We start from the raw sequence: 14,294 nt of genomic DNA, 5'->3' as shown, positions 1-14,294 counted from the left end.
CCCATCCCCCCCACAGTTAGAAAGCACCCCCTAGGGACACATTTAACCCTTTGATCGCCCCTGGTGTTAACCCCCTTCCCTGCCAGTGTCATTAGTACAGTAATAGTGCATATTTTTAGCACTGATTACTGTAGTAATGTCACTGGTCCCCCCAAAAGTGTCAAAAATGTCAGTTAGGTGTGCGATCTGTCCGCTGCAATGTCGCAGTCCCACTAAAAATCGCTGATCGACGCTGTGACAAAATCTGAGTTTTGCCTGTAAGGGAGAGTGATAGTTTTCAACAATGTCTCTCCAAGTTGCTCTGTGAGACCTGTGGCCTGTTGCCATAAAGTCTGTAACTACTAAATAATCAAAGCCATGCTAAGATGTGTACAGATACTAATGTCATCAGTTCAACCACCTGTCTTCCAGACATCATTGATATGCTGATTTACCCCACTCTGGTTTTGTGTATTGTATTTCACGAGCTTGAGTACGGCCGTCTGCAAGTCAATTGGCTCAGGTTGATTGAACCATTGTCATCTGTTAAGAATGCTGTTTGTGGTCGTTATTCCTTAGAAATGTTAATGAACTCCCATTGCTTCTGTTCAGAGGGCTAGATAATTAGTTTGGTTCTTGTATACAATTTCATCTACATGTTATAATATTCAACCCCTGACCTGTGTGTAGTAATTTGATGAGGAGGGGGATGTGTCCATGCTGTATATAAATTGACTGTGTGTGAGTTTAATAAAGAGTTCGTTTTATCCCGTCATGAAGTCTGGACTCATGTTTGGGGGAATGGGGAGCTATTTTCACTTCTTGATGGTATTTTCACTGGGATTTTGGGAGAAGCTGCACGAATCTCTCTCATAGAGACTATAGGATCCGTTACAGACGCCATTACTAGTAAAAAATAAATAAAGAAATAAAAATGACATAAATCTTTTCCCTAGTTTGTAGACGCGATAGCTTTTGCGCAAACCAATCAAAAAACGCTTATTGCAATTTTTTTTACCAAAAATATGTAGAAGAATACAAATTGGCCTAAAAGGGGAAAAATCTTTTTGGGAATGTTATATATCAGAATGTGAAAAATATTGTTTTTCTTTTCAGAATTATTGCTCTCTTTTTGTTTATAACGCAAAAAATAAAAATCTCAGAGATCATCAAATACCACCAAAAGAAAGCTCTATTTGTGGGGAAAAAAACAGTGTCGCATGACTGCGCAATTTTCCGGTAAAATAACGCAGTGCCAAATCGCAAAAAATGGCCTGGTCATTAAGGGGGCAAATTCTTCCGGTTCAGAACTGGGTAATGTAGAAAAATACAAAAATGCAAATGTACATTACTCATTAGGTGCTGTGTTCAGCTTTCTTCCCACAAGAAGAATCCCTCAGGAACCCCATCATACCAGGTACAGTATTCTGTCGGCCTACGTCGATTTGCGCAGCTGAACCAGCCAGCCGCAGTAAAACAGTGACGGGTGGTCGGCAAGTGGTTAATCTGTTACTTTTTTATGAGGGTTTTTGAACTTAACAGGACAAAATAAGGGGGGGGGGGGGTTAGGCCTTCCAAGATGTCTAGGGAAGGATGTGTGCCCATCAGACTTCTTTGCCTGCCTTAGTGGTCCCACTTCCTAACATAGTCCTTAGTTAGCCATGAGGGATGGGAGGGGTCTCTCTGGGTGGACCAGAGTATATACTAGCTGGTCAGGACAGTAATAATCTGGTATCACAATACTTCAGTTGCAAAGCAGATGAGAAGATCACCCAATCTCCAAAATATAGAAACAATGATTGTCCAATCTGCAGCACCTTGTTTATTTATTAAAATAGTTACAAACTCATCAAAATGACAGTTTTGTACCTGTCAAGAATCAAGATCCTTTTTCAGGTATAACAAGAATTATTATGCCACCTGTAAACAAAAAAAGAAAAAAGGAAACTAACTGACCATTTAAACACAACCCAAAACGTTTCAAAACAAATGTAAATTAAAGTGGCTGTAAAATCAGAAGGTTTTTTATCTTGATGCATCCTATGCATTAAGTTAAAAAACCTTCTGTGCGTAGGAGCCCCCCTCAGCCCTCCTAATACTTACCTGAGCCCAGGGGCGGCTGGTGAAGATGGTGGGGCGCAAGACCCCGCCCTTCCATTTTGACCCCTCCCATTTCTCAGAAGCACCATCCCTTATAGACTCCACCCATTTTGTCCCCTGTATTTTGCTTGCATGAAAAAATTCTCCCAATATATCACATATTAAGGGGTCCATCAGTACTATAATATCCCATAATAGGGAGCAGGGGCCCTATTATGGGATATACTGGGAGAGACACCCTATTATGGGATACACTGACTGAGAGTGGCACAAACCCCACAGTACAGACCCCCCCCCCAGCACAAACCCCTCAAGCACAATCCCCACACAAACCCCTCAAGCACAAACCCCCTAGCCCAAACCCCACAGTACAGGCCCCCTAGCACAAACCCCACAGTACAGGCCCCCTAGCACAAACCCCAAAGTACAGACCCCCTAGCACAAACCCCACAGTACAGGCCCCCTAGCACAAACCCCACAGTACAGGCCCCCTAGCACAAACCCCACAGTACAGTCCCCCTAGCACTAATCCCACAGTACAAACCTCCTAGCACAAACCCCACAGTACAGCCCCCCTAGCACAAACCGCACAGTACAGACCCCCTAGCACAAACCCCACAGTACAGACCCCCTAGCACTAATCCCACAGTGCAGACCCCCTAGCACAAACCCCACAGTACAGGCCCATACCACAAACCCCACAGTAAAGACCACCTAGCACTAATCCCACAGTACAGCCCCCCTAGCACAAACCCCACAGTACAGCCCCCCTAGCACAAATCCCACAGTACATGCCCATAGCACAAACCCCACAGTAAAGACCACCTAGAAATAATCCCACAGTACAGACCTCCTAGCACAAACCCCACAGTACCTGCCCAAAGCACAAACCCCACAGTAAAGACCACCTAGCACTAATCCCACAGTACAGACCTCCTAGCACAAACCCCACAGTACAGCCCCCCTAGAACAAACCCCACAGTACAGACCCCCTAGCACAAACCCCACAGTACAGGCCCATAGCACAAACCCCACAGTAAAGACCACCTAGCAATAATCCCACAGTACAGACCTCCTAGCACAAACCCCACAGTACAGACCCCCTAGCACTAATCCAACAGTGCAGGCCCCCTAGCACAAACCCCACAGTACAGGCCCCTTAGCACTAATCCCACGGTACAGACCCCCTAGCACAAACCCCACAGTACAAGCCCCCTAGCACAAACCCCACAGTACAGGCCCCTTAGCACTAACCCCACAGTACAGGCCCCCTAGCACAAACCCCACAGTAAAGACCCCCTAGCACAAACCCCACAGTACAGACCCCCTAGCACTAATCCCACAGTACAGACCCCCTAGCACAAACCCCACAGTAAAGACCACCTAGCACTAATCCCACAGTACAGACCCCCTAGCACAAACCCCAGAGTACAGGCCCCTTAACACTAATCCCACAGTACAGACCCCTTAGCACTAATCCCACAGTACAGACCCCCTAGCACAAACCCCACAGTACAGGCCCTCCAGCACAAACCCCACAGTACAGACCCCCTAGCACTAATCCCACAGTACAGGCCCCCTAGCACAAACCCCACAGTACAGATCCCCTAGCACTAATCCCACAGTACAGGCCCCCTAGCACAAACCCCACAGTACAGGCCCCCTAGCACAAACCCCACAGTACAGGCCCCCTTTCAATGCAGTGACCAGCGTACATGCCCCCTTTCAATGCAGTGACCAGCGTACATGCCCCCTTCAATGTAGTGACCAGTATAAATGCCCCCTTTCAATGTAGTGACCAGCATACATGCACCCTTTCAATGCAGTGACCAGTATACATGCCCCCTTTCAATGTAGTGACCAGCATACATGCCCCTTTCAATGTAGTGACCAGCGTACATGCCCCCTTTCAATGTAGTGACCAGTATACATGCCCCTTTCAATGTAGTGACCAGCATACATGCTTCCTTTCAATGTAGTGACCAGTATACATGCCCCTTTCAATGTAGTGACCAGCATACATGCCCCCAATGCAGTGACCAGCATACATGCCCCCAATGCAGTGACCAGCGTACATGCCCCCAATGCAGTGACCAGCGTACATGCCCCCAATGCAGTGACCAGCATACATGCCCCCAATGCAGTGACGAGCATACATGCCCCCAATCTAGTGACCAGCGTACATGCCCCCAATGCAGTGACCAGCATACATGCCCCCAATGCAGTGACCAGCGTACATGCCCCCAATGCAGTGACCAGCATACATGCCCCAATGCAGTGACCAGCGTACATGCCCCCAATGCAGTGACCAGCATACATGCCCCCAATGCAGTGACCAGCATACATACCCCAATGCAGTGACCAGCGTACATGCCCCCAATGCAGTGACCAGCATACATGCCCCCAATCCAGTGACCAGCGTACATGCCCCCAATGCAGTGACCAGCATACATGCCCCCAATGCAGTGACCAGCGTACATGCCCCCAATGCAGTGACCAGCGTACATGCCCCCAATGCAGTGACAAGCATACATGCCCCTAATGCAGTGACCAGCATACATGCCCCCAATGCAGTGACCAGTGTACATGCCCCCAATGCAGTGACCAGCATACATGCCCCCAATACAGTGACCAGCATACATGCCCCCAATCCAGTGACCAGCGTACATGCCCCCAATGCAGTGACCAGCATACATGCCCCCAATCCAGTGACCAGCATACATGCCCCCAATGCAGTGACCAGCATACATGCCCCAATGCAGTGACCAGCGTACATGCCCCCAATGCAGTGAGCAGCGTACATGCCCCCAACAAAGAGAGACCTCAGACCAGCGTGCGTGCCCCCTTCATAGCACCACCAGAACAACTGAAACAGGACAGGACAGTGTGCGGGCTGGGCCCCCCCCTGAGGCCTCATTCCCATTCACAATCACTTCACTTACCATAGTGAGCGAAGGGGGAGGAGGGGAAGGCAAGGAAGGCGGCTTGGCACCGGAGGCTGTCACGGCCACGTAGGAGCAGATGGATGGCTGGGACTGAGAAGTGGGAGCAGCCGTGCTGCCTGGGGGAGCCATGTTGGATCCCTGTGTCCTGAAAAGTTTGGGGATTCTTTGGCTGAGCCACGGACCGTTGTCTCTCGGGGAGCGAGATCAGGTGACCGAGGACGCCCGTGAGGTAGATCCCATACTTTTCGGGCGAATAGGTAGCGGGGATTCTCCAGCAGATATAGGCAAATGTCTGTGGCTGTGGGAGCGCTGGAATCAGATGGCCATCTCCTAGCGAGGTCAAACCACGCCCCCCCCCACTTCACTTACCATTACCGGGCTGCTGTGCTGCTGGTCTTGTACAGATTCACACGGCTCTCGCTCAGCTCCGTCTCCTCTCCTGTCCGGCACTCCTCTCTGCGCCTTTCCTGTGTCCTCTCTCTGGCGCGAATGGAAGGTGATCGTGACGCTGGGGCGGTGCACTGCCCCCACGCGTCACGTCACCAGGTCCATGTCCTCCTGTGATTGGTCCAGGCTGGAGTCTGGACCAATCACAGCCTGGACATCAGAAAAGTGGGGAGTGTCGGGGCGCATTGCTCTGCGCCCCGGTGACCCCCAGAAGAGCGCCAATAGGCATCTCTGCCAGCCGAGGGTGGGGTCAAACCCCCCCCCCCATACCCAGCACTAAGTCCTGTGCCCCTAGTGGGCGAAAAATAGACACATTTTTTTTTTTTATTTCATCTTTTTTTTCTTCTCTTTTTTGGGGGGGGGGCAGCGCCCCTGCGCCCCCTATCGGCCGGCCGCCACTGCCTGAGCCCCATCTCTATCCTCCTTCCTGATCGGCTGAGACACAGCAGCGGCGCCAATGGCTCCCGCTGCTGATAATCAAAGTCAATCAGCTAATCAGTCCAGGTTGAGTCAAAATTCAGATTTATTGACTGGACATCCAAATATGACAATCGTGACAAGGTAGACGCGTTTCACACACTAACTGTGGGCTTAATCATTACAAAGAAAAATGGATATAACATCTCAATATATACACACACAAAAATCCAATCATCAATTAAAAAACAGGTGATACAAATAGGGGGTAAACCATTTTCCTAATTACCAAGGACACGGATAGACCCATAAAACATCTATGTGAAACCAGTGAAAAATCAAATGTGAATGCTGTGACACAATTGTGTATGAAAAAGTTTTCACAAATAGTTTATACATATTTAGATTTTATGGTTTCACATAGATGTTTTATGGGTCTATCCGTGTCCTTGGTAATTAGGAAAATGGTTTACCGCCTATTTGTATCACCTGTTTTTTAATTGATGATTGGATTTTTGTGTGTGTATATATTGAGATGTTATATCCAGTGGCGGTTCTACATTAAATTGCTCCCCGGGCGAGACTCCCTCCCGGCGCCCCCCCCCCCCCCAAAAAAAAATAACATGACAAAACTTCACATCTTGTACACACCACACATTTTATTGTAGTAATAAGTACACCAGTCACTACTTCCACCACACATTTCTCAGGCAGGGCAGGGCCCAACGCCAAAAATCTCCTGTACAGACAGTACAGTCACCTCACCAGTCACTGGTTTAGTCAACCTCAAGTTCAACCTTCCACACATAATCATTGATTTATCATTTGACACATACATTTCTCAGGCAAGAAGACAGGCAGCGCCACAGTGGTGCCTGTTGGCCATCGCACTAAAACGCAACATTAGCATCCTTATCAGACGGCCACCAGAAGAAAGGAAAATAAATCAGCAGATAGTGAATGGTATATTTTTTTTTAATAAAAAATATTGTACCAAAGATTCTGCTAGAATATACACAGCCTAAATTGGCCCGAGTATGTGTGTACAAATTTGCTATGCACATGCCTTATTACATTCTGGAGGCTAGCCCAAAGTCTTAGCAATTTGAAGGGTGCAGTAAAGACCAGATGACCTACATTGTAAAAATTTACCAAGAAAAGTTTACAGAAAAAGGCTTTCAAGTGTATCTGACATGGTCCAGAGGGCTGGACCCTAGAGCCACTGAGAGTCAAATATGACCAAATGGATATATCCCTTTAAATGTAAATCAATTATTTCCAAGTAGTTCCTTGTGCTTCCAAATATTTATTCAGGTCCTTTTTATGTACAAATTCCACAATGTCATGAAAAATTCAACAGCATTAAACAGCAGAAGGATCCTGCAGCCTGAGAGTCGGTGTAGTACAGCAGGAGGTGTGTGATGGAGGAGGTATCACACCCCCCCTGTAACAGTAGACTCCCCGAGAGGCTCACCCAGAGACTAGTAACACACAAGGTCACATCCCCGAGGCCGCACTGTGTTCAGTAACCCGCCTGACAGGAGACCGAACTGGGAAAAATGATATATTGATTACTGTCCATTACCTCATGCTACATGAAGGAAACTTATCAATGAAAAGCATGCAAGGACAGTAAGTCACCAGAAAGTACAATCATTCCTTCCAGGCACTGGAAAGTGGCACCAACTACCTCATTTCTTTTAGGAGAGCAACTTACCTGCAACTGCAAGTATAGTGACGACTACTACAGACAGTACACTGTACAGTCAGTCAGTGTGTACACTGCCCTCCTCGCCTTCCGCGCCGCCGCTGCTGTGCTGTGTGTGTACAGTACGAGTCCTCGGCTCCTCCTCCGACCTCGCCTTCCACCCGCCGCTGCTGTGCTGTGTGTGTCACACTCTGTGTAGTGTACTCTCGGCTGAGTCGGCTCCTCCGCTCCCCCCCCCCCCCGCCACTAGTTCTGACTGAGCACGGCTGCTGTTGCAATACGATCGATGCTGCACAATCCCCGCTCCACTGGAGCGGTTCCAGGCAAACTCCAGCCGCCGGCCCGGCTCCTTCAGCAGCAGGGGCGGCAGCGGCGCCGGCGCCCGCAGCAAAGATCAGATAATTTTCTTTTTCTCCACCACCGCGAGGGCCGCCCCCCCACGTGATGCCGCCCCGGGCGGCTGCCCCGTTCGCCCGTGCCCGAAACCGCCACTGGTTATATCCATTTTTCTTTGTAATGATTAAGCACACAGTCAGTGTGTGAAACGCGTCTACCTTGTGACGATTGTCATATTTGGATGTCCAGTCAATAAATCTGGATTTTGACTCAACCTGGAGTGCTGCCAATTCCTTTTCTTTTATCAAGTTTTCACGGAGGCGAGCCGGGGCATGCACCTGTGTGAGTCATCAGGCGATTACACCACATTGAGCAGTGAGTCCTTGTCTTTTCAATCAGCTAATCAGGACAGAGAGGGGGCAGGGCCGCTCAGCTTGTGTGCCCCCATAGCAAGCTGCTTGCTGTGGGGGCATTCGACAGGAGGGAAGGGCTAGGAGCACCGAAGAGGGTAAGTATGACATGATTGTTATTTTTAAAGAAAAAAAAAACAAGACTTCACAATTAGTTTAAAATCCTTATTCAGTCCCTTAGGAGAATGAGTGTCCAGTCGTGATATCCACTTCCCTTCTCTTTGCTTTCATTTTAACTCTCTGTTTCCATCTCTCCTCAGTTGGGGCATATGGTCATTGACCTTAAATCTCAACTGAGCTAGAGTGTGAGTGTTGGTCATCATGTACTCTGAAAATAATGCTGTGGAGATACGCCAGCAACTGGCTGATAGTGTGAAGAAAGTGTAATTTCTTCAGTGTTGTCACATGAAAAGATATAATAAAATATTTACAGAAATGTGAGGGGTGTACTCACTTTTGTGAGATACTGTGTGTGTGTATATATATATATATATATATATACAGGGCTTTTTTTCTCAGAGAATAAGTGCAGGAACTCCCCTCTCCCAAGTCACCCCTTGTCTCCGCCCCTACCTACCTCCAAGCACTGCCCCTTGTTTCCACCTCATACCCACCTCCCAGTACCACCTCTTTTAGAACAGAACCAAGTATCGTTAATTGGTGCTAAGTAATCTGTATGAAATTTGGAAATTATAATAAGAAAGGCAGTAAAATGGATCCCATGCAGCCACCAACAATAGCCCCCCCCCCCCCCAGCAAAAATAGATTCCCCCAGCAATAATAGACACCCCCAACAATAATCTCTCAACAGCCAGCAATAATAGACCCTCCAGCAGCCAGCAACAATAGACATCTCCTCAACAGTAGATTGCTCCCAGCAACAGCCACATAAGAACCCCCCCCACCCATAAACAATACACCCCTCCCTCAACAATAAATCCCCCCAACATTAGATCCCCTAGAAGCCAGAAATAATAGATTCCCCCAGCAGCCCGCAATAACAGACCCTCCAACAGCAAGCAATATAAGACCCCATCCTCAACAGTAGATCCCTCCCAGCAACAATTGACCCAGTAGCAACATAAGATGGGTGTTGTCTCATGTTGCTAGTGGGTCAATTTTTGCTGGGTGACGGTCTATTGTTACAATAGATCCTCGGCAGCTGGCTTCATTGGACCCTTCAGCACTCCCACTATCCCCTGCCACTGTATACATGGAGGTGCCGGAACTGCGATCCCCCACGTTCCAGCTGAAAAAAAGCCTATATACAGTGTATGTGTATATATGTGAATATTTTTTTTTATTACTGTTGCTTTAACTAGAGTGAAAACACATTTAGTCTTTTTTTATTCCTTACTTTGCTTTTGTTTTTGTGTTGCCCCGCAGCCTTAAGTCCCGGTTCACACTACCGCGACTTGTCAGGCGACTTGTCAGCCTGACAAGTCGCGGTCCATTCTGTGCTATGGGAACCGTTCTAATAGGAGAGACTCAAGTCGCTCCGACTTAGAAAATAGTTCCTGTACTACTTCGGGGCGACATCGGAGCGACTTGCATTGACTTCCATTATGTGAAGTCCGTGCAAGTCGCGCCGAAGTCGTGGTGCACGCGACTTCACAGGTCGCCCCTGAAGTCGGATCGCCATAGTGTGAACTGACACTAATAGGAACATGTTTTCTTTTCTATCTGAAGATGCAGCCAGGCTGCTAATTTCACCTTGCCACTAGCTGAATTCTAGATACTGAGTCTCTGAGCACCCCCTTTCACTCCACCAGCTGACACCTGTCCTCTGACTACTCTACTCCGGGGTGGCCCCCAGTGCCATCTTAAGAGCATTATAGGCCCCCGGGCAATGCGGTGGATTGGGGCTCTGCCTACACAATCACCCACGAGAATAAAAATGCAAATTATCGATAAGGCGATATTTATTGGCACAGCAGTGCCAGGCTAATGACAGCTTCCAAGTTCCCGGCTGGGTCCAGTGAACACACACACAGACCGGAGTCAGACTTGACTGTCCTGTGTGTGCCTGTTCCAGTGGAGGCGGAAAGGCATTCCTGCAGTTGTGGGCTCCCCCTCCATGGCCCAAGTGGCCTGACAGCAGCACAGGGCCGACAGGCGCTTGCCACCTGCTAAGTTCGGTGGTGGGATGCACACTGGAATCAGGAATAATGCTTAGCTGGGGCTGGGTCACTGGGCAGGTGGGGCCAGGGCCGGGGTAAGGCCATCCAGCGCCCAGGGCAAAGATGCCAAACTGCGGCCCCCCGCCTCCATTAGGGTTAGGGTCAGGGCTCCCCATTCCTTGCAATTGCACCCAGGACAACCGACCCTCCTGTCCACCCCTTGTCCCGGGCCTGGGTGGGGCCCCCCCGGGCAAGTGGGCCCCTGGGCAACTACCCAGCGTGCCCATTCGCTAAGATGGCCCTGGTGGCCCCCTTCCTGGTCAGGCCCTTAGACACGATCCCCTGTACTCATGATACTGTTTTTCCAGGTTCTCCAGTGTCTCAACCCCTCTAGTTAGCTCTCCTGGACTTCTGGGTTCAGCTTCTTCCTTCTGGCTCACCAGGCCGACAGTCTGTGACCATACACCCACTGCTGCAGAAGAGGAGGAAGCTGCTACCCTCCTTCCGGGACTCTGCTTACCAGCCAAAGCCCCAGAGCACATGTGCTCAATGCACTGAGACAGCAGTCTGTGCCAATCACTGGGGCTGTATCAAAGCCTGTGTACCCATTGGTCCAGTTTCCTCCACTGTCCAATGTGCCTCCCCATTGGACCAGTGTGGACACTCCCCTAGACCAGATGAATCACACACTGAGCACATTGAGCAGACCTAACTCACAGATCCTGCTCTCTGTTAAGCAGAAAGCAATATAGAATTTGCCTGCTGCTCCTCTGGTAGGCAGAGAGAGCCAAAACTATACTCACTCTTAGCACTTACATAGGAGGATGCTACATATATATTTCCATAGCTTTAATGATTCTTTGTATTTTCTTTATTGTCTAGTTTTTAGCCCTCATAAAGGGTGAGTGCTGAGCCCCCGAAACGCGTTGGATATTCCAGAATACAAACCTTTTAAAAAATTGTACAAGCTCCCATCCTTCAAAACTTCAATGCAGACAGAATAAAAGGATAGCATTTGTCTCATAGTTCCATCCACATTCTGGACTGCTTTATTCAGTGTTTAAAAAGCATGGGAAAATACTTAAGGAAGCTTTTCCTAATATTAAGGAATTTCAGTTCCTCCCCCACCCTTTATCATCTTACAGAACTGGATGCAGTATGAACTATTAGAGGTCTAATTATTAAATCAGAATTTCATAGTGAGAAAGTGATGGGAGTACAAATATTTTTGGGTCCTAAAAGAAATAGATCTCACCCCTGCTTATCCTGTGCCCAGTGTTCAGGTATGATCAGAGGCACCTCATTTGCACATCCCCACTCAGAAAAAATGTATTGAAAGCAAGGAGTTTTACACATGCCAGAGTGCACATGTGATGTATATTCTCAAACGCCTATGCGGATTATATTGCATGGGGGAGACAACTCAAGAGAATTAAGGATAAGATATCTCCACACAAATCTTCTATTCGTTCTCCAAAGTTGCCAGTTGCGGAACATTTCAAACAATGTGATCATCTGAGATTTATGGTCCCTTTCACACTTATGCGACACGATTTTACCATGATTTTGCCGCGATTTTGCGTGACTTTGCCATGATTTTGAGCAATGGCTCAGGGCTATATACCGCAAAACGCATTAAAATTGTGCCAAAGTAGTGCAGGAACTATTTTGAAGTCGGTGCGACTTTAAAACGCACTGATATGAATGGGACTCTTTGAAAATAATGGAAAACGACTTGTCATGCGATTTTGGGGTCCAAAATCGCGGGACAAGTCGCATTAGTGTGAAAGGGGCCTTAGGCGTGCAGGGGACGAGGCATCATGTGATCACTATGACTGGTCAAAGCAATTACATGATTACAATGTAAACAAAACAGTCATGAATTTGCTTACTATTGTGATCTTGTACCATGTGATTAGCTGTAACCAGCTTATCACAGATTTAAACAGTAAGCAAGCTGTCATATATGAAAGCTATTCATGACAGCTAAAACTATTGCTTTAACAATGGTCGATACTGTTATAAGCAATTATAGTGTTGTTAAAAAAAATCCCTGATTTCCCCCCCAGAGTAGTACATTTTCACTATGGTGACACTGAACTACTCTGATGAGAGTATGTAAACATAAAATCTCAAAAAAGAAAAACAAATCTTAAAAAAAAAAGAAAACAAAATGTAAAAATTTAGTTTAAGAGCCCATTCACACTAGCACGACTTGTGAGGCGACTTGTGTAGCCCCAGGTCGCTTGACATAACAAAAGCAATGTTAATCAATCAGTGCAGTCTTAATTGGCACTACTGAAGTCGCTCCGACTTCAGAAAAGGGTCCTGTACTACTTTGAGGCGACCTGTGATCCGACTGTCCCATATACTTCAATGGGAGTCGCCTCCTTATCTTAATTGAAGCGACTTGTTATCAGACTTTCCAGGAAGAAGAAAGAGATTAGCCAGGCATTCCCCACAGACAAAGTCACCTGTCTCTTCAAAGTAGTGCACAAGTCTCTTCCAAGTCTCTTCCAAGTCTCTTCCAAGTCTCTTCCAAGTGTCTAAACAAGTCTCTTCAAGTCATGGGGCGACTTTCTGGTCGTGGTAGTGTGAACCGGCTCTAAGTGCCGGTTCACATTTGTGCGATGCGGAAACGCTGCGAATATACAGCGTGTTCTCGCATCGCATCCGCACCCCTGGCAGTTCACACTGCCATATGTGATACGCAGGGGGTGTCAATTAGAAGTTAACGACACCCCCAGTTGAGATTACATATTGCAATGCGATCTGCAAGTTCGCACAGAATCGGATCGCACAAGTGTGAACCACCATGCGATCCGATTCTGCTGCGGATTAAAAAAAGGGTCCTGTGCGTGTTTTAGTGTGATTGCGGTGCGAATTCAGCCATACAAACTGTATGGCTGAATTTGCACCGCACAGAGATCGCATGTAATTTTAGGAGCAGTGCGCTCCGAATTACATTCGATCTCTGTGATCGCACAAATGTGAACCGGCACTAAAAACTATTTATTAATTTTTTTACATACTGTCACCAGTCAGTATCCCTGATCACCCCCACACAAGTCATAAGATGACGCTGTATTGCACTGGTGACAGTATGTGCAAAAAATGTGAAAAACTAATGTTGTTTAATGTCTTAATTTTTCAGAAAAATAACAAAAAATGACAACTTCTAAAAACTTGCCATGTATCTTGGATTTTCTATTTTCCAAAAAGGGGTGATTTTGGATGTATTTTTACTGTCCCGGCATTTTAGGGCCTCAAGAAATGAAAAAGGCAGTACATCAGGATTGATCAATTTTCAAATATACGGTACATACCATAGTTTGTAGACTCTAAAACTTACACATAGACTAACAAATTTACACTGATTTGGGTTATTTTTTTACCAAAGAAATGTAGCAGAATACATTTTGGCCTAAATTTATGAAGAAAGTTTGTTTGTTTGCAAAATGTTTTAACAGAGACTAAGAAAAATGTGTATTTTTTTCAAAAATGTCGGTATTTTTTCATTCGTATAGCAGAAAATAAAAAAAAAACAGTAGTGATCAAATACCACCAAAAGAAAGCTCTATTTGTGTGAAAATGATATAAATTTCATTTGGCTACAGTGTTGCATGACTGCGCAATTGCCAGCTTAAGTAGCACAGTGCTGAATAGCAAAAAATGCCCTGGTCATGAAAGGGGGAAAACCTTCCGGCAGTTAAATGGTAAATGGTCTGTTTTATTTTCTTTTTTTTTTACAGTTGAAGGTGGCAGGTGTCATGAAGTACCTACAAACACTGTTATACTACGTGTCTCTTTATTATTAAGCCAAATTGTTTAA

At 46.9% G+C, this 14,294-nt stretch overlaps 1 protein-coding gene across 1 annotated transcript in view; it reads left to right on the top strand.

Annotated features, from left to right (window-relative positions):
• Nucleotides 1-14,294, top strand: part of LOC309549733 (cytochrome P450 2G1-like) — a 101,646-nt gene that overhangs the window by 6,496 nt on the left and 80,856 nt on the right. The window lies entirely within an intron of this gene.

This window comes from Pelophylax lessonae (assembly GCF_965119305.1).
Source record: "Pelophylax lessonae genome assembly, chromosome: 3".
NCBI lineage: Eukaryota > Metazoa > Chordata > Amphibia > Anura > Ranidae > Pelophylax > Pelophylax lessonae.
The sequence above is the reverse complement of the archived record's forward strand: the minus strand, read 5'-3'. Positions and strand labels throughout refer to the sequence as shown.